This window comes from Adiantum capillus-veneris, chromosome 21, assembly GCF_014529385.1.
Source record: "Adiantum capillus-veneris isolate H3 chromosome 21, ASM1452938v2, whole genome shotgun sequence".
In the NCBI taxonomy this organism is placed as follows: domain Eukaryota; kingdom Viridiplantae; phylum Streptophyta; class Polypodiopsida; order Polypodiales; family Pteridaceae; genus Adiantum; species Adiantum capillus-veneris.
The window spans coordinates 19,300,209-19,319,679 of NC_140951.1; positions in this window are offsets into that span (position 1 = coordinate 19,300,209).

Consider the following 19,471-nt stretch of genomic DNA (forward strand, 5'->3'; position numbering starts at 1 on the left):
ACCCCTATGTCCAATCATCTGAATGAATTCAACACCATCTACAGTCAGTTGTCAGCTCAAGGTGTCAAGTTTGATGAACCTATTAGAGCTATGTTCCTGTTGATCACATTGCCGGAAAGTTGGGACACTTTTCGCACAGCTTTGAGTAATTCTGCACCTCCAGATGGTTTGAACATAGCAGGTGTAGAAGGAAGTCTGCTTACTGAAGAAACTAATAGAAAGACAATGGACAAAGGCAAAGGTGGAAAGTCCCGCAATGCTAAAGGCAAAAGTGACATAGAATGCTACCATTGTGTCAAGAAGGGTCACATGAAAAGAGACTATAGAGAATGGAAAGCAGAAAAAGGCAAAGAGAAAGATGAAGATCATGGTGAGAAGAACAAGTCCTCAGTGAAGATTCAAGAAATAAACGTGACAAACATTGTTGCAGAGGACGACAGTCTAGTGTCAGGAGACATCTACTTCTTGAAGAATACAATGGACTCAGCTCTTCTTACAGCATCTGATGGAAATGCACTGAGTGACTGGATTATAGACTCAGGGGCATCACTTCATGTGTCTCCAAACAAGGAGTGGTTTACCTCTTATGTGACCACTAAAGATCATGTTCGGCTAGGCAATGGGCAGACATGTGAGATCTTAGGTGTTGGAGATGTTCAATTGAAGTTTCAGAATGGCTCTTCTTTCATGCTGAAGAATGTGAGACATGTTTCCGCAATTACAAAGAGCTTGATCAGCACAGGTTTACTTGATGATGCTGGCTACGTCACCACTTTTGGACAAAACATGTGGAAGATATCCAAGGTTTCTATGACAGTAGCACATGGAGTAAATTCTGGAGGACTTTACATGATTTATGTACCAAATGTCTCTAAAAATGTTATCAACGTAATCGAGCAGCCGAACGTTTCTTTGTGGCATAGCCGGTTAGGACATATGTCCAAGAAGGGAATGGAAATCTTGTCTCGTTCTGGTTATTTGCCTGGCTTTTCATTTAATGATTTTGAATTCTGTGAACATTGTCTGTATGGTAAGCAAACACAGCAGCCACATAAGCATAGAAGCAGTAGAAGAGATACACAATTGGCACTTGTTCATAGTGATTTGTGTGGACCTATGCCTAACCTATCTCTAGGGGGAGCTTCTTACTTTATGACATTTATAGATGATTACTCGACGAAAGTATGGGTTTACTTTCTCAAGCACAAGGATGAAGCGTTTACTGTCTTCAAAACATTTGTGACACTTGTGGAGAATCAGAGTGGCAAGAAGCTTAAATGCTTACGCACTGACAATGGTGGAGAGTATGTTTCAAAGGCCTTTCAGGACTTTTGTGAGTCAAAAGGTATAAAACGTGAACTTACTGCTCCTTACAATCCTCCTCAAAATGGTGTTGCTGAGAGATGAATAGGACCATACAAGAGAAGGTCAGAAGTATGTTGTCTAATGCACAACTGCCAAATGGATTTTGGGCTGAAGCTGTATCAATGGTTGTTCATCTTGTAAATAGATCTCCTAGCAAGGTTTTGCAGAAGGATTCAGTGGTAGAGATGGTATGGTCACGCAAAATTCCCTCATACAAGCATCTCAGAGTCTTTGGTTGTGAGGCATATACTCATGTTCCAAAGGAATTTAGGAACAAACTTGAGCCAAAGAGTAGAAAGTGCATCTTTCTAGGCTATGGTAATTCTGGTGAGATGGGGTACAGACTTTGGGATCCCGAATCCAGAAAGGTTATCCGCAGCAATGATATTCACTTTAATGAAGCCAAATATCATTCTAAACCAGAGAGGGTTGAGGAGATTAGAAGAGTTGTCTTACAAGAAGATGGACCTGCACGTGCAAGACAAAATGTCACGGCTCAAGAGGAGCAAGGATAGGATAGATTGGAACCACAGGTTGTAGGTGAGCCTGAGCCACCTATTGTGTGTAGATTTGGACGTATCACGCGACCTCCTGATAGGTTTGTTCCATCTATGAACTATGTCATGTTGACTGATTGCAATGAGCCTTCATGTTACAAGGAAGCAGTGCAAATGAAGGACTCCAGGAATTAGCAATTGGCCATGCAGTCAGAGATGACAGCTCTGCATAAAAACCAGACATGGAAGCTAGTTAAATTACCACAGGGCAAAAAGGCTCTACCTTGTAAATGGGTTTACAGGTATAAGATCACCGCTCATGATAGTCACCCAAAGTACAAAGCAAGGCTTGTTGCCATGGGCTTTAAGCAAGAACAAGGCATTGACATTAATGAAGTCTTCTCTCCGGTGGTCAAGATTACTACATTGAGATGCTTTCTTGCATTGGTTGCCATATTAGATTTGGTGTTGCACCAAATGGATGTCAAGACAGCGTTCTTGCATGGTGATTTAGATGTGGAAATTTACATGCAGCAGCCAGAAGGGTTTGTTGAGAAAGGCAAGGAAGATTTGGTATGCCAGTTGTTAAAGAGTCTTTATGGCTTAAAACAATCACCGAGGGCATGGTACCATAAGTTCCACAAGTTTATGCTTTCTCAAGGCTACAAACGTAGTGAGTTTGATCACTGTCTATATACAAAGAAGGCTAAGGATGGCAGTTGGCTGATCCTTATTTTGTATGTGGATGACATGTTGATTGCTGGCAAGCACTTGGAAGAAATTTCAGCTTTGAAGTCAAAGATGGCAAAATCGTTTGACATGAAAGACATGGGTGAGGTAAGTCATATACTTGGTATGCGCATTGAGAGAGACATATCAAAAAAGTTGATTTGGTTATCTCAAACAGAGTATATTGACAAGGTTTTGCAACGTTTCAATATGGAGAAGGGAAAGGCACTGAGTGTTCCATTGCCACCATATGTGAAACTTAGCAAACAAGATTGTCCTGTGTCTGAGGAAGAACAGGCTGAAATGGATAAGATTCCATATGCGTCTGCAGTGGGTAGTTTGATGTATGCAATGATTGCTACTCGCCCAGACATTGCATTTGCAGTGGGAGTAGTAAGTCGATACATGTCAAACCCAGGCAAGAAACATTGGGAGGCAGTGAAAGGAATATTGAGATACCTGAAAGCTACAAAGAGTATGCGTATATGCTACGGGAGTCAAGAGCTAAGTGTAAAGGGTTTTACAGACTCAGATTATGCAGGTGACTTAGACAACCGAAGGTCTACGTCAGGGTATGTCTTTACATTGGCTGGTGGAGCAGTATCATGGCGTTCTAGATTACAAGATTGTGTTACTCAGTCTACTACAGAGGCTGAATATGTTGAAGACTCAAAGGCATGCAAAGAATCAATTTGGCTTAATCGACTAGTAACAGATTTGGGAATCAAAGAAGAGATGCCTGTGTTATATTGTGATAGTCAAAGTGCTATACAATTGGCTCGCAATCCAGTTTATCACTCAAAGACAAAGCATGTGGATGTGAAGTATCATTTCATCAGGGAAATGCTCGAGGATAAGCAACTTCAGCTTGTCAAAGTTCACACCATAGAAAATCCTGCTGATCTACTTAGAAAAGGACTTTCCTTAGAGAGCTTTGCGCATTTTTGCAAGCAGTTAGGTGTAGGGTAGTACATCTCTTGTATATTAGCTTGTATAGTAGCTTCTCTCACACTTAAAGTACCACATTGGACTTTAAGTGGGAGGTTGTTGGGGTATGAAGCCCAATGTGGTCGCCCAAGTAAGTGGGCGGGCCGCCAGGTATGTACACATATTCTTTTGTAAGAACCTAATAAGAACTCGCTATGCTCTGTACATTACAACAGAGCGAGTTCACCATATCGTCGTGCTCTTCTTCTCGCACTCTCTCTCGCGTCACACTTCCGCTCGTACTCCTTCAACCTCTTTAAATAGAAGAAGGTAGATCACGATCACTCATGGCATGTAGCGTAAAGAATCCTTATCACTTCAAGCACTGAGTAGGCCAGGTGTTGTTTCTCGTGGGGAAACCAAAAAACGTAGCCGCCTGTGATGCAGTCCGCCAACACAGTAGAGCAGAGCAGCCATAGCACCTTTAGCATGGCAGGGTAGGTAAGGCCCAGTTATAGAGTAAAAGATTTTTAAACACATTAATAGCTGCCAGCAAAAAGACTTCCAACCATCATAACCCTATAGGGGTTCCTCCCCACTTTGGATATCGACTTAGTGTAGCTAGGAAAGATATAAAGCCATAAGTGGAAATACATAGCCAGGATGACTGCAATAGGGGGTAGTATAGTTTTTTTCTTTTTAACCATAAACAGAGAGATAAGTACCAATGTGTGTGTGTGTGTGTGTGTGTGTGTGTGTGTGTGTGTGTGTGTGTGTGTGTGTGTGTGTGTGTGTGTGTGTGTGTGTGTGTGTGTGTGTGTGTGTGTGTGTACCCGCCATGTCCTAGGCAACAAACACAATGGGTCGATAGTAGGCCCATTGTGAATGGGACTTCTACCTTATTAGAGAGATGAGAATATCATGGTTAAAGTGTAACCCAGGCAGTCATGCTAAGAGAGTGACAATAAAATTTTATCAATTATGTCACACCTTTTGAAACCCATTAAGGTCATACTTGTGTATTAGTAACTTAATTATATTCCCAAGCAAGGAGGTAGTTGGAGGAGGAGTATATAATTAAGTAAAGCGGGCTAATACACGTGCTAAGAGCCACTTTGTGGGGTCTATTACTATTCCTTTTTATGAATTCAAAATGTGGAATGTTCAGGAGATCTCTTTTCCACAAAAATATTTGGTCATACTCTTCAACACAAGGTACATGAAGAGAAACAGAAAAGTTAAGGAATTGTTGTACTGAAGTGCAGAAAAATCCATTGGATGTAGTGAACCCTTGTGGATAAGTTGGTTCAATTTTTAAGCAGTCGGGATATATATGATTGTGAAAAATACCTATTTTTTATGCTTAGTATGTCATCCATATAACTGTAAGTATGTCTAAATAATGAAAGTTTATCATTTTTATCTCCCATGGCTCTGCGAAACCATTTTTATTCAAAGAAGGCAAGGTGTATATTACACATAAGCGGGGAGCAAGAGAAGCTCATGGGGATGCCTATGCTTTGGTTAAGATAGTTTTCTCCAGAGAGAATGGTGCAGTTATCATGTAACCATGATACATAGCTTCTCTTCATTGAAGTGCAAGGGATGGGATGAGTGTGTTTTTTTATCCATCTAGGTTTTTTGGAAAGAGAAATGTAGAGGAAACCCTTCTTCCTAGCATTCATAAAAGCTAGTTTGATAATCTGTGATAGTAAATCTTTAAGCCCAAGATCTCCTTCCAAGGGAATATTCTCATAACATTGAGTAATATATGTTGTAAAAAGATGAAAAATCTATTTAGGGAGGTTAAGAGTAACCTATGTAGAGTTTTTTGTTATCCAAAAGGGATTGTAGTGTATCTAAGTAATATCTACTGTAAAAAGATGAAAATTTTGTCTAGGGAGGCTAAGAGTAACCTATGTAGAGTTTTTTGTTATCCAAAAGGAATTATAGTGTATATGTAGAAAGTTATAGCAGATTTTTTGTTTTGTGGCACAGACTAGTTCAAACTCTGCTAGTATAAGGTCAAGACAAAGAGTAATATCTTTGGTAATATCCGTAAAGATGTTATTTGAAGCATCATATATCCATCTAAATTTATGTTTATGAATCTTATAGGTGGTAAAAAGTACTGGTAGTTTAGTATCTTGAAGAGAATAACCCAAATTTCTTAAGTGTCTCGAGATGTTATTGGTGGTAACCTCTTGTAGGGATGTGTTAAGTATTGTGAATTCTTTCCCAGATGCCCGAGAATGTGTTGCTTTCCAAGCTAGGTTTTTGCAAATCAGAGTGGGACAACTAGGGCTTTTATCCAGACCTACTATGAACCAATCTTTTGATAGTTTTTGAAATTCAAGAGCTAGTTGTGGTGTAATCCAAGAGCCATCTATAGACAACCATTTACCAAGTACATGTGAGATTTTTTGGAAGAAGCATTTTTCCACCAGTTTTGCTAAGTCCAGTAGGACTGTCTTCTCCAGTCGAAGAGAGCTGACAAGGTACGTTAAGCAGCTAAGTAAAGCTGATAAAGCGAGATATAGGTTTTTTATAAAGTTAGGTATGCGATTAAGCCCTTTAGTCAGGATTTTTGGACTGTAATATTTTCAATGATGCTAAGATCACAAGTACATACATGCATACCATATGTGTCAAAGTCTTTGCAAAATGTGCTAAACTAGCTACATACACATTCATGAATGGAGTTATGTCAAAGAAAATCATTACTGTAGACCAAATTTTTCATAGGTTGTTGATACTTCCAAATAAGTACATTGTCAAGTAATTTGTGGTTACCAAAAAGTAAGTCAAAACACTCACAAAAAAGTGTCATAGGGTGTATCCAATCGAGAAGCTCATTTTGAAAGAGACAGTGAACGTAACTATAATCTTTGCCTGGAGGTTTTTTTTTGACATACCGCCTTCCACATGGGCTCACATAGGTTTAGAAGATAATTCCAAGCCTTGCAAGAGAGTAAGGCTCTGCAATGTACAAAATAGTTAGTAAGGCTATGACTACTTACGGTAGTAAGTAACACAAAATCTGGCCTTTCTTGCCAAGAAAGGTCGAGTTCTAACCGCTAAGGCATTTTTTGGAGTTTGGTCTTTTAGATAAAACTTGATCTGCTCTAGAATCCTTATATGATTCTCTGGGTTTTATTTTACTTTCATGCGAGCAGTCATTCTAAAGTGTTTGTGATCCTGAAAGGAAATTAGTCTTGTAGATTGGGCTTGCAATCCTTAAACTGGCAAAGTCAGAGACTATAATAGCCATGAGCAGGTAACTACAAAACTAGCCTATGAGGGCCCTCCTAACACCAACCAGCCAGCCAAGGGATTATAGACTGTGGGTCCAACTTAGAACTAAGATTCCAAATAGTCTCTAAAGTCAGCGTCTTGATTTATCCAAAAGAATGGAAAAACCTTATGTATACAATGTGTGTGTAGCTGTTTTTACATAAATAATAAGACATAATTGAACTTCTACATTCAAAAGTCAGCTGGCTCTAGAGAAAGGGAAATGATAAGTACAAAAACAACTCAGTCTTAGAATTATCTTTGTACAATGCTTATAAGAATGAAGCCTCATTCCAGTATACAGATATCAGAAGTACTTCCCCATCAGTAGGTGTAAGTGTAATCATGTGTAGACAATTGCTTTAAGCCAAGAAAATTTCCAAGATAAGATAGAGTCCTTACCTGCATCCATCCAAACAAGACAATAGATACATAAGCCTTGGATGTGTTTTACAAGTATCAACGGACTATACGAGTTGTTATCCATGTCCATCTTACAACTTTTTTAAATTAAAATCACAGTCCAAAGTACTCATGTGTTCCAGATTTTATGTTTTATTATCCCAAATTTTATATTTCTCAAATTTTTATCATTATAGCATACATATTATTCTGATCAGAAGGCCACTACCCCTTCTGATCCAAGTGTCTCATCCCTATTAAAATCTTACTAGTCTTTTGAGTTTTTTTCTTTGCCAGATTAGTCGAGCTCCACTTCCATTTGCTATATGAAGCTGTAAAGTAACATAAAACTCCATTAATAATTTAAAGAATATCAAACTTCTTTCTGTTTATTAGGACAGCTTTGAATAGTATATGCTCATTAGGGTTCAAGGAATCCAACCACCCTACACTTGTATACCAAATGGGAAGAATACAGTAACTACACTTCCTCTTAGTTTCAAACCAAAATCTTGTGCCTTGTTGTTTAGCCCACCAAGTGGCCAAACTCCTAATATAAACATGGTACTTTAGCCAGAACAAAGGTCTAAACCTTGAAGCAAAAAAGAGCAGTCGCCTTGTGGGGCTTTTTTTTCCTTTTCAACAGTATCCAAACTAGTGAATGCCAAAAAATTGTAATGTAACAACCCATCAAAACAGCATATAGATTTCTAACAAGCAACATCAAACACCACAGTTGCTACCAAACCATTCTGAAATGGTACACCCTTCTAGGAGAGCCAGTTAAATACTGCACAACCTGTATCATGTTTAGAGGCAACAGCTAGTATTAGTCCAGCAACAGTAATCAATCGGGGCATACCCCCCATCTAAAACAATTTAATGAACAATATACATACGCAGTAGGTCATCCCATCATCTAATACATCAACAGAGTAGTGTTTTATCACTCCAGTCAATCAACAAATGTAACATACCCCATTATAAGGTTCAACTTTAAAAAAAACCAATGAACTGTTTTCGTAGATTTACTCACCGAGTAGCGGAATCCAAATATCATATAAGTGTTATATCATACAACTAGTAATGCCACGTACTGTCAAGCAAAGCCAACCCACAAGTGGGCCTTACCAGGCTAAGCGACAAGGTACGCCAACCCATAAACCCGGGTGCATATATCAGGCAAAGCTAAATATGTAAACAAGGAGAGAAAAAACCAAAATACCAAGCTCAATAAACAGTAGCCAACCTATGTTGGTTGTGTTGCAAGCTCCATGATTGGTGCAGCAGAAAGTGAACACACACACACAGTTCAAACTTTTCATGCAAGTAGAACACACACAAGGCTAAGTGAGAGGCAGAATGCACCCTCACCTCTTTAAATAGAAGAAGGTAGATCACAATCACTGATGGCATGTAGCGTGTAGAATCCTTATCACCCCAAGCACTGAGTAGGCCAGGTGTTGTTTCTCATGGGGAAACCAAAAAACGTAGCCTCTACTGCAGTCCGGCATAGTAGAGCAGAGCATCCATAGCGCCTTTAGCATGGCAGGGTAGGTGAGGCCCAGTTATAGAGTAAAAGATTTTTAACCACGTTAATAGCTACCAGCTAAAAGACTTCCAACCATCATAACCCTATAGGGGTTCCTTCCCACGGTGGATACCGACTTAGTGTAGCTAGGAAAGATATAAAGCCATATTTTAAGTGGAAATACATAGCCAGGATGACTGTAGTAGGGGGTAGTATAGTTTATTTTAAAAAAACCATAAACAAAGAGATAAGTACCAATGTGTGTGTGTGTGTGTGTGTGTGTGTGTGTGTGTGTGTGTGTGTGTGTGTGTGTGTGTGTGTGTGTGTGTCTGTGTGTGTGTGTGTGTGTGTGTGTGTGTGTGTGTGTGTGTGTGTGTGTGTGTGTGTGTGTGTGTGTGTGTGTGTGTGTGTGTGTGTGTGTGTGAGAGAGAGAGAGAGAGAGAGAGAGAGAGAGAGGAGAGAGAGATTCTATGGCTACTTGTGCAAAGGGGGAATAGGAATCACCAAGGGATCTTTTTTTATGAGCAAAACCTGAGCCTTATCTATAAATATAAAAAACATGAGAGTGCCTTCATGACTTCATCCAACTATGAGAGGATTTAGTGAGCAAGGAGTGAAGCATGCCATCAGAGCCTTGCAAAAGGCCAGAGCTATATATCACCTCTATTTTATGTCAGAGCCAATAGCTAGTATATAGCCCCAAATTGGTTGTGGACAGTCATCATATGGGGGAAGTAACTAAGCATATCAAGGTAATAGAGCAACCACAAGAACTAGCCCAAGCACCTTAAAAGATTTCCACCGAAATCATAGTATGAGCTGAAGCATCAGTCCCAAACCAAAAAAGAGGTAAGAAGTCCTCAAGCATCAGCCAAACTTCAAGAAGTACTCAAACATCAGCACAAAGTAAAAAGGGGGTATAAAGACCAGTAATGAGTATACCAAAAAAGTATGTTACAACAAAGGCTAGGGGAAAGGTAAGAACCAAAAAAATTGAAATTCTTTTGAACCAGTAACGCACAAAGAGACAACTAAGCAATATTAGGCAAGATCCAATCAAATATTTGAGACCCATATGGTATTCCATCAAAAATCTTTAGCCTATAACATTGTGTGCCATAGTTTAGGGAATTTTATCATAAGATCATGCTGGATTTAATATACCATAAATTCCCTTATATCTATAGCAATACTAGATTCAAAGTCCAATATGTTTTTTTTATAAAACTTGATATTTTTTAATGAATGTAGAACAATAAGCCATTAAGAATATCGATTTAATATCCAAGGTTTGAGATCACGTGCTCCACAACAATTCTTCAAAGTAGTTTATATATTCTACAGACCAGCACTCAAAACACCAACATCTTCTAAAATATTCTTTTTAAAGCACCTTTCACTCTGTTATATGCTACTATGTAGGTCGGGCATTATTATTGAAGTTAATAATAAATGCATACCATCATGGCACCTTTATTTCATTTTAAATCATGTGTTTTGAGTTCACAATTGTAATACAGTGTATTGTCTAAACAAAAAAGTTCTATTTGTGCACATAGACCCATATGGTATTCCATATGCAAGGCTAAGTAAGTGTTATAAACTAGCACGCCAAATTTGTACTTACCTTTATAGCTATTTGAAAGAGAAAACCATCCAACCTTAACAATAAATGTAGTACAATGCATTAACCAATTAAGCAAAAAAGTTTTATGTATGCATAGAGATTTATTGTAGTCATCTACAAAAAAGAAGGGGGGTTCTCAACAATTGCACATTTCTAGTACTCCTCCCTTTCATTTACTAAAATCTATTGCAAGGCTAAGTGAGGGCAACAGAGAACCCTCACCTTTTAAATAGATGTTTGTAGTGCCTTGTGAAAGGACTATAGCTAGAGGCCAAACTACAAGCATCCTTGAGCACCTAGAGGGGAGGCTAGTCGGCATATCAAAGGGGCGTGACAGCAAGAGCATCCCTCAAAATTTGTATTGATATCAAACATGCAAGCTAAAGAATCTCCACAATATCTAAGTATGCAAGAGTCAGGGGTACAAAGACTGTTATAGACTACTCCATAAGCAAGGCCTCAAACCGACGTAGGGAAAAAAAGAGAGAGAAGAGGAGAGCACGTAGATTAAAAAAAAATTAGTTGATGCTTCAGCTGTAGAGGGTCTCATCAAAAAACCAATGCAAAGGGATGGAGAGAAATTAATGCAAAGGATAGAAAATACGCTTCCTTTAGTGTGGTAGCTTGTCATGCCAAGGGCATACCCAGGGGAGGACTCGGGCTAGCAGGTGGTCGCCTGCCAGTGTGGAACAGGGGATTCGAGGGCCAAGGGCTATATAAGGGGGGTTGGGTGGTCCTCTGGCCATTTCACTGGTATCAAAGCCCTATTTTGGGAAAGAGGGGCGTGGAGCCACCCACTCTTGCATGCTCATGCAAAGGAGGGCGTGCAGGGCCGCATGCTAAGCAAGGAAGTCAAAGCTGCAGAGGACCGCAGGCATAGTCCCTAAAGAGGAGGAAGAGAATGGCACACCGGCCGCAAGCAAACGGCTGTGGGCAAGCACCTCGAGGAGGGGGAAGTGAAGCGAGGTTGCTGACTACACAGAGCTCGCAAAGTGGCTCTACAGGATTGCAGGAGGCGAGGGAGAAAATTTCAACACAGAAACAGAGAGCACGGTGTGACTCTTTCTCTCACCTTCGATGTTGCTACTCGCCATTGCCAAGCTCTTTATTTTCACACACAAATGCCCAAAGGTTTCGGCCTTAGGGCAAACCTAATTTAAAAATAGGGCAAGTGCCCAAGGTTGACCCCTTCCCCTTCTTTCTGGGCGTACACGGTAACAATCTCCATCAAAATTCATTCGGCAAGGGGCTGGGGGGAAATTCATCAGCGAACCGCCGATTTTTTGCTAAACCTTTTGAAATCTCAATTGTAATATTTAATGGCCTAGTAACTTGTGTGTAACGGAAAATGGCATGAACATAGTGAGCCTTTCATTAGAATAGATTCTTAATGAGATTAACAAGAGTGCTTGGGTGGAGAGAGCAACAAAAAGCATAACACCTAGTTAGATAGCATGAACAATACTTCAAAAGAGAGAGAAAATAAGCAATTAACAACAGTTGAGGACCGGATTTGCACGGAGCCGGTCGCCCCTCCAAAAGGCTTTGTATTATGGTTTCTCCCATCAAGAGAGACATTTTACAATACAATCCTTTGTGTTCCTTCAATACTAGCTAGTGCAATGAAGATGGAAACTTAACCAATATTCTAGCTTTTTCTCCCCTGGCACATCCCCATATTAAATGATCAATTTAACATGAGAAAATAATTTAAGAGAATTAGATATTGGTTATTATGACATTACCTCTCTCTTGAAATCATAGTCGTCCTTGACCATGGGGTAGAGAAGATAAATAATATTCATTAGTCCTTTTCGTAGCGGGTAGAGGATCCCTATGTTACACTACAACATTGTTCCAGAATGGATGACTAGTCCATTTGGTGCTTGAGAGCCTAAGCTGCCGCAAGCATGTCTGCACATTAGTCGTATCAGTCTTTCATAGTAGAGTGACAAGCTCTACTTGGTGTTCGGGAGACGTTGTCTCCGCAAACTTGATATAAGCATGCATACTACTTCATTTTTGTGCACAATAAAGAAAAGGAGAGTCTTATAAGACAAAAACTTTGTTCATTATAAACATTTGTACATTTGCTTACTCTAGGGAAGCATTGTAAGCATTGACAAGGTTTCGGTTATCCTTTAATTGTATGCCTTGCATCCATCTAGCATCTTCAAAAGGATAATTCTTAAACTTAATAAGATATCATTGGATAGTCTTACCGTCTCTTAGTACCTTGTCTTCATGTTGGAGAATGGACTTGGGCTGCAGCACCTCTTCTTGGTCCTCGATCTCCGGTGGGTATTCAATAGTTGGTTCTTGAGGTGTCTCTCCTTTGTAAGGCTTTAGTAGACTCACATGGAAAGCATTGTGTATGAGCCAATGACTGGGCAACTTGAGTTGATAGGCCATCTCATTCATTGGCCTAAGAATCAGGAAGGGACCATAGAACCTTTTTGCTAACTTGGCATAGTACTTTTGGTGTCCCGTAGGATTCTTGCATGTCGTGTGCCTTAATCGAGCCTTGGGAAATTTTAATAAGACCCAATTATTTTCTTTAAAGGATTGGACTCTTTTGTGCTTATCAGCAGCAGCCTTTTGCCTTTGCTGTGAGATAGAGATATCATCCTTAATCTTTTAGAAAGATTCTTGTAGGTCTCGGCTATACTCATTTGCAGCGAAGATCTTCCCGTGTACCTTAAGTAGCAAGGGACTTTTTGATCTTCCCTCAATTACCTAAAAAGGTGCTTTTCCCGTGAAAGTATGTACATTGTTATTGTAAGCATACTCCACTAAGGGTATAAAGTACTTCTCCCATTGGGATCTTTGATCTACTTCCGTTACATAGGCTTTTAGTAGATCGAGAATTGTTAGGTTAGCTATTTCACTTTGGCCATCTATTTGCGGGTGATAGGCCAAAGAGAAGTTTAGCCTTGTTCCTAAATTCTCAAAGAGACCCTTCCAAAATTACTGGTCATTCTAGGATCTCTATCTGACACTATGGACATTGGCAAGCCATGGTACTTGAAGATTTGTGAAATGAAGAGGGTTGCCATTTGATGGGCTTTGATAGTCTTTTTGGCAGGTATAAAATGATCTTGTTTACTGAAACCTGTCTACTATCGTCCATATTCCCGTATTCCCATGGATAGACTTAGGCAATCCAAAGTTTAAATCCATGGATATGCTCTCCCATGGTGAATTAGGGATTGGCAAAGGTTGAAGCAATCCAAGTTGCTTCCCTCTAACAAAATTTGTCTTTTGGCATACCATGAAGGAGTACGAGCGGAGGTGCGACGCGAGAGAGAGTGCAAGAAGAAGAGCACGACGATATGGTGAACTCGCTCTACTGTAATGTGTAGAGCATAGTGAGTTCTTATTAGGTTTTTACAAAAGAATATGTGTACATACCTGGCGGTCCGCCCACTTACCTGGGTGACCACATTGGGCTTTATACCCCAACAACCTCCCACTTAAAGTCCAATGTGGTACTTTAAGTGTGAGAGAAGCTACTATACAAGCTAATATACAAGAGATGTAGAGAAGTGATGTACTACCCTACACCTAACTGCTTGCGAAAATGCGCAAAGCTCTCTAAGGAAAGTCCTTCTGTAAGTAGATCAGCAGGATTTTCTGTGGTGTGAACTTTGACAAGCTGAAGTTGCTTATCCTCGAGCATTTCCCTGATGAAATGATACTTCACATCCACATGCTTTGTCTTTGAGTGATAAACTGGATTGCGAGCCAATTGTATAGCACTTTGACTATCACAATATAACACAGGCATCTCTTCTTTGATTCCCAAGTTTGTTACTAGTCGATTAAGCCAAATTGATTCTTTGCATGCCTCTGATGCTGCAACATATTCAGCCTCTGTAGTAGACTGAGTAACACAATCTTGTAATCTAGAACGCCATGATACTGCTCCACCAGCCAATGTAAAGACATACCCTGACGTAGACCTTCGGTTGTCTAAGTCACCTGCATAATCTGAGTCTGTAAAACCCTTTACACTTAGCTCTTGACTCCCGTAGCATATACGCATACTCTTTGTAGCTTTCAGGTATCTCAATATTCCTTTCACTGCCTCCCAATGTTTCTTGCCTGGGTTTGACATGTATCGACTTACTACTCCCACTGCAAATGCAATGTCTGGGCGAGTAGCAATCATTGCATACATCAAACTACCCACTGCAGACGCATATGGAATCTTATCCATTTCAGCCTGTTCTTCCTCAGACACAGGACAATCTTGTTTGCTAAGTTTCACATATGGTGGCAATGGAACACTCAGTGCCTTTCCCTTCTCCATATTGAAACGTTGCAAAACCTTGTCAATATACTCTGTTTGAGATAACCAAATCAACTTTTTTGATATGTCTCTCTCAATGCGCATACCAAGTATATGACTTACCTCACCCATGTCTTTCATGTCAAACGATTTTGCCATCTTTGACTTCAAAGCTGAAATTTCTTCCAAGTGCTTGCCAGCAATCAACATGTCATCCACATAGAGATACTTTCCCATTTACCATTAGGAATCTCAAGTGGATGTAAGAGTCCTCCTGCCTTCAGGCGCTCTGCTTTGTTACCTTGACATTTTTGGCAATACAAGACATAGTCTTGAACAAAGCCATGTAAACTTGGCCAATAGAATTTTCATCTTATGAGAGCATAAGTCTTTTTAATGTTGGGGTGCCCTGCACTTGGACTTTGTGACATTCATAAAAAATTTGGCACCAAATGTCTGTGTCCGTTAGTACACAAATTCTCCCGTTGTGGAGTAGGTACCAATCATCCATGGCAAAATTCTTTCATCGTGTTGTAGTTCATCACCTGATGGAGGAGAACTGTGGAGGTTAATAAAACACTACCAGCATTGGAGTGAGAAGGATCCCTCATTTGCACATGGATCCACACTTTGGATTATGCATCATCATGCTCATATTTTTCCTTCAAAGAATCCAAAAACTCACTTCCAAGTTTCGTGAACAAAAGAGAGTTGATGTCAAGCATACGACTAAGAGCATCAAACACCACATTGTATCTTCCTTTACGATACTGGAGCTTTGAGTCATACTCTTGAAGAATCTCAGCCCACCTGGCCTTTCGACGCTTCAAGTCAGTTTGTTGTGTAAACCATTAGATGCTTTCATGGTCAAACACAATCTCAAACTGAGCTCCATACAAATAATGCTGCCATGTCTTTAAGGTAGACACTATTGCATAGAGTTCACGTTCACAAGCAGAATAATTTTGTTGCACTGAATCAAGCTTCTTGCTTTCAAATGCAATTGGCCTCCCCTCTTGTAGGAGGAATGATGAAATAACACAGTTACTGGCATCCGTTTCCAAAACAAATGGCTTCAAAGGATCCACAATAGCTAGAATAGGAGCTGTAGCTAATGTGTCTCTGAGCGTATCAAAACTTTACTGTTGAGCGGCACCCCACTGAAAGGTTTTCCCTTTGCCATTCAGTTGGTCCGTCATTGGCACATCAATAATAGTATAGTTTTTAAAGAACCTTCGATAAAAACCTGCAAATCCCAAAAAAAATTGTAACTCTTTCAGATTTTTGGGAGAAGGCTACCTCCGAATGACATCCACTTTGGATGGATCCATGTGTAGCCCATTAGCCGAGAGAACATGGCCTAGATAGTGAATTTTCTCCTTGAGAAAATCACACTTTGACTCTTTGGCATATAACTTGTTTGCTCTTAGCAATTCAAACACCTACTTCAGATGTTGCAACTAAGTTGCATTATACGTTATACGGGAAACGTATATGATACGTCATATACAGGCGTATTTTATTTGACCTCATATTATACAATGCCATGCCAGCAAAAACAGGCAACATATGTTTTTCCCAGTTTTTTGCCCCAGTTTTTTGATCAAAGTTTTTCTATCAAAAAAACTTTCGATTGAAAGAAATTTAGGACAAAATATTTTTCGATCGAAGAATCTTTTGATTTTAAAAAAAAGTATATATATCGGCAATGCACCTTGTTTACACCAGTATTCATCACAAAAGGTATTCCATGTCAATAGTAGACCAAAAAAATAAATAGTTTTATAATTAAAAGATATTGAAATTTAAAATAGCTTCAAAATTTTATGATTAAAATGAATTTAATGTTTTTTTAAATTTGATTGATCCTTTCTTTTAAAATAAAATTATGTTAGCTTTGTATGTTGTGTAGAGCTCAAACTCTCACTCATACAGGTGTTTATGTTTTAGGAGTCACTTGCTACATGCTCAGTTTACTGACATGTGGAAGTGAATTAGTGATATAATTTAGAGATTGCCGTTGTGTGCAAAGTGAACTCTCACATGAGGTTATCTGCCTGTAAACTATAATAGAATAGAGGTTAGTTTTATTTAGGGAGGTTTGATTTTGACGTAAAGATACTTTCTCACCTCAAAGTGAACATAGATATACTTTTTTTTTTGTCCCGTGTAGAACCATCACACTATGCTCTCACTGGAATCAAAATTTAAGAATCTCATGTCCAAATACATTGATATTAAATTATCTTTATTTGGATTGCTACATCTATCATATTGTGTAATCGTACACGTGCATCAACTGCAAATAGATAAGCTTTCAAAGATCTATCGTGGAGTGTGAGAACTTCATGTTCACACTTCAGATAGATATGACAATTGTCACACTTCAGATAGATATGACAATCGTCAAGGTTTGCAATTAATCCTCATGTTCCAATGAGAATCAATTGCAAAATTTAATCAATATTATCAATTATCGTAGTGTGTGAAAGCTTTAAGCTTGCACTTTTAGATTAATCGATATAATGCACCGTGATGATGAGTTTTGTTTGTATTGTTTTAAATAAGTGATTAATATTATTGATTATCATAATGTGTGAAAGCCAAAAGCTTGCACTTTAAATGAATCAATATAGTACAATGTGATTGAAATGTTTTGTTTGAAGTGATGAAGTTATTTAGTGCAACCTATATAATTTGATTGACATGAGTTTATTGAAGAATGCTAAGGCTATCATTGTTTATTGTTAATTGATAATGTAGCACGAGACTAATTGATAGTGTGGATAGATTTTGATCACTATATTGATCGTCGATAGAGCATTGCTTGTGTAGTTTGTTGCTTTGAATTAATTTTGACCTCAAAATTAACAAGTGGATTGTTGCTTCGTACGGGTGTATAACTTGCAAATGCTCTTCCTCAGAAGCACTATATACGAGAATGTCATCGAGAAAAATGATAACAAACTTGTTCAAGTATGGAATCAAGACACTATCCATGAGTATCATGAAAGTTGCGGGCCGATTGGTTAACCCAAAAGGCATAACCAAAAACTCGTAATATCCAAACCTTGTTCAAAATACAGTTTTGGGTATATCAACAAGTCAATACGGCTGGTGATATTTTGATTGCAAGTCTATCTTTGTAAAAATACGAGCATGAGTGAGCTTGTCAAACATCTCATCCGCTTGTGGTAATGGGTACTTGTTCTTAATAGTGATCGCATTTAAACCATGGTAGTCTATGCACATGCACATACTACCATCCTTTTTCTTCACCCCATAGGAGAAGCTTATGGTGATAAAATTGGTTGAATAAGCCCTTCATTGAAATAGTAGCAAGCTGATGTTCCACCTCAGTAGCCTCAAAATGACTCATTTTGTAGGGTGGTTTACTAAACTAGTTTACTGCCTGCAACCATGTCTATGCCATGTTGTACATATTGTGTCAATGGTAATCTTGATGGTAAATCATTAGAAAAAACATCTTGAAACTCCATTAATAAATGTTTTAACTGACCAAAAACTTTTGCTTGTTGAGAAGAGAGAGCAGTAGCCATTGCTGGAAGAGAAGAGAGAGAAGCATGTGGCGTTGAGGAATGTTCAACAAATTCAACATTTGAAAGAAAATAACACAAAGAGAAACACAAGAAAACTTCTTCTATTTCATTATCAGAAGTGAGCTTCATAAGCTGTGATGTACATATCAATGGTGAGTAAGACACATCCTTCTTTCCTAACAACAACACATGTGCGACATGGGATTCAAACATCAGACTGTTGTGCTTGTAGCTATGCTTTAGTGATGGTCCTAGGCTATGCAACCATTCTTGACCAAGTACCACATCTGCCCTCTCCATGTTCATAACCTGGAAATCCAAAGATGTGGAATATCCTTGAATTTCCAATGGTACCGCTCTCACTCGAGTATCCCACACTTCGGCATCATAGCCGTTCATCATCGCTACCTTGTAACGGTGGAAACGTGGAGTTTGGGGCAACTTGAGCCTTCTTACTAACTCGTAGTTAATGAAATTGTGAGTAGCACCATCATCTACCAAGATATGTACCTTGTGTCCAATATATCCATGAATATGCACTAATCATGTGGATCGAATGTCGGTTGCCACATGGAATCTGTGATACATCATTCATGCACCAGCTTGGTGTGTGTTACCTCCACCTTGGAGAAACGTGAGGAAGACTCAAGAGGAAACATCTACACCATGTGCACTAATTTATCCTTGCCTTGAGCAAAAAATTTCCCCTTGGGACAATCCTTTTGCAATGGCCGCTTCAATAGCATTGAAAACATAACTTCTCTTTTTTAGCCTTCTCAAATTCCTCAGTAGAGAGAGGCCCTCAAGACCTCTTGGGTTTCTTAGTTGCTTCTGAGTTGGCTACTAGAAATTTTCTTTTATTGTGTCCATGTTGTGTGTGTGTATTGCCATGTGTATTAGCAGGCATGTGAGTACTGTGTGACTTCTTATCATTTGGATCATCAAGAATGTGAGCTTGCAATATGGCCTCCTCAAGTGTTTTGGGATCTTGTGTCTTGTCGTTCTTCTTAAGCTCTGGCGTCAAACCATGGATAAACCCACATACTTATAGAAAAGTGTCTAACCCTTCAAACTTGAGGATAACATCTCGATAGTGTGAGATATATTCAAGCAATGATGGGTGTTGGCGCATGGAACACGTGTCCCAAGCCGTCCAATTTCTATCTGCCTCATTCGTGGGCAAAAACTTTTTTCTAAATATAGCCTCAAAAGCTGTCCAACTCTGTGGTATGATGTTCTTCTCCTTGA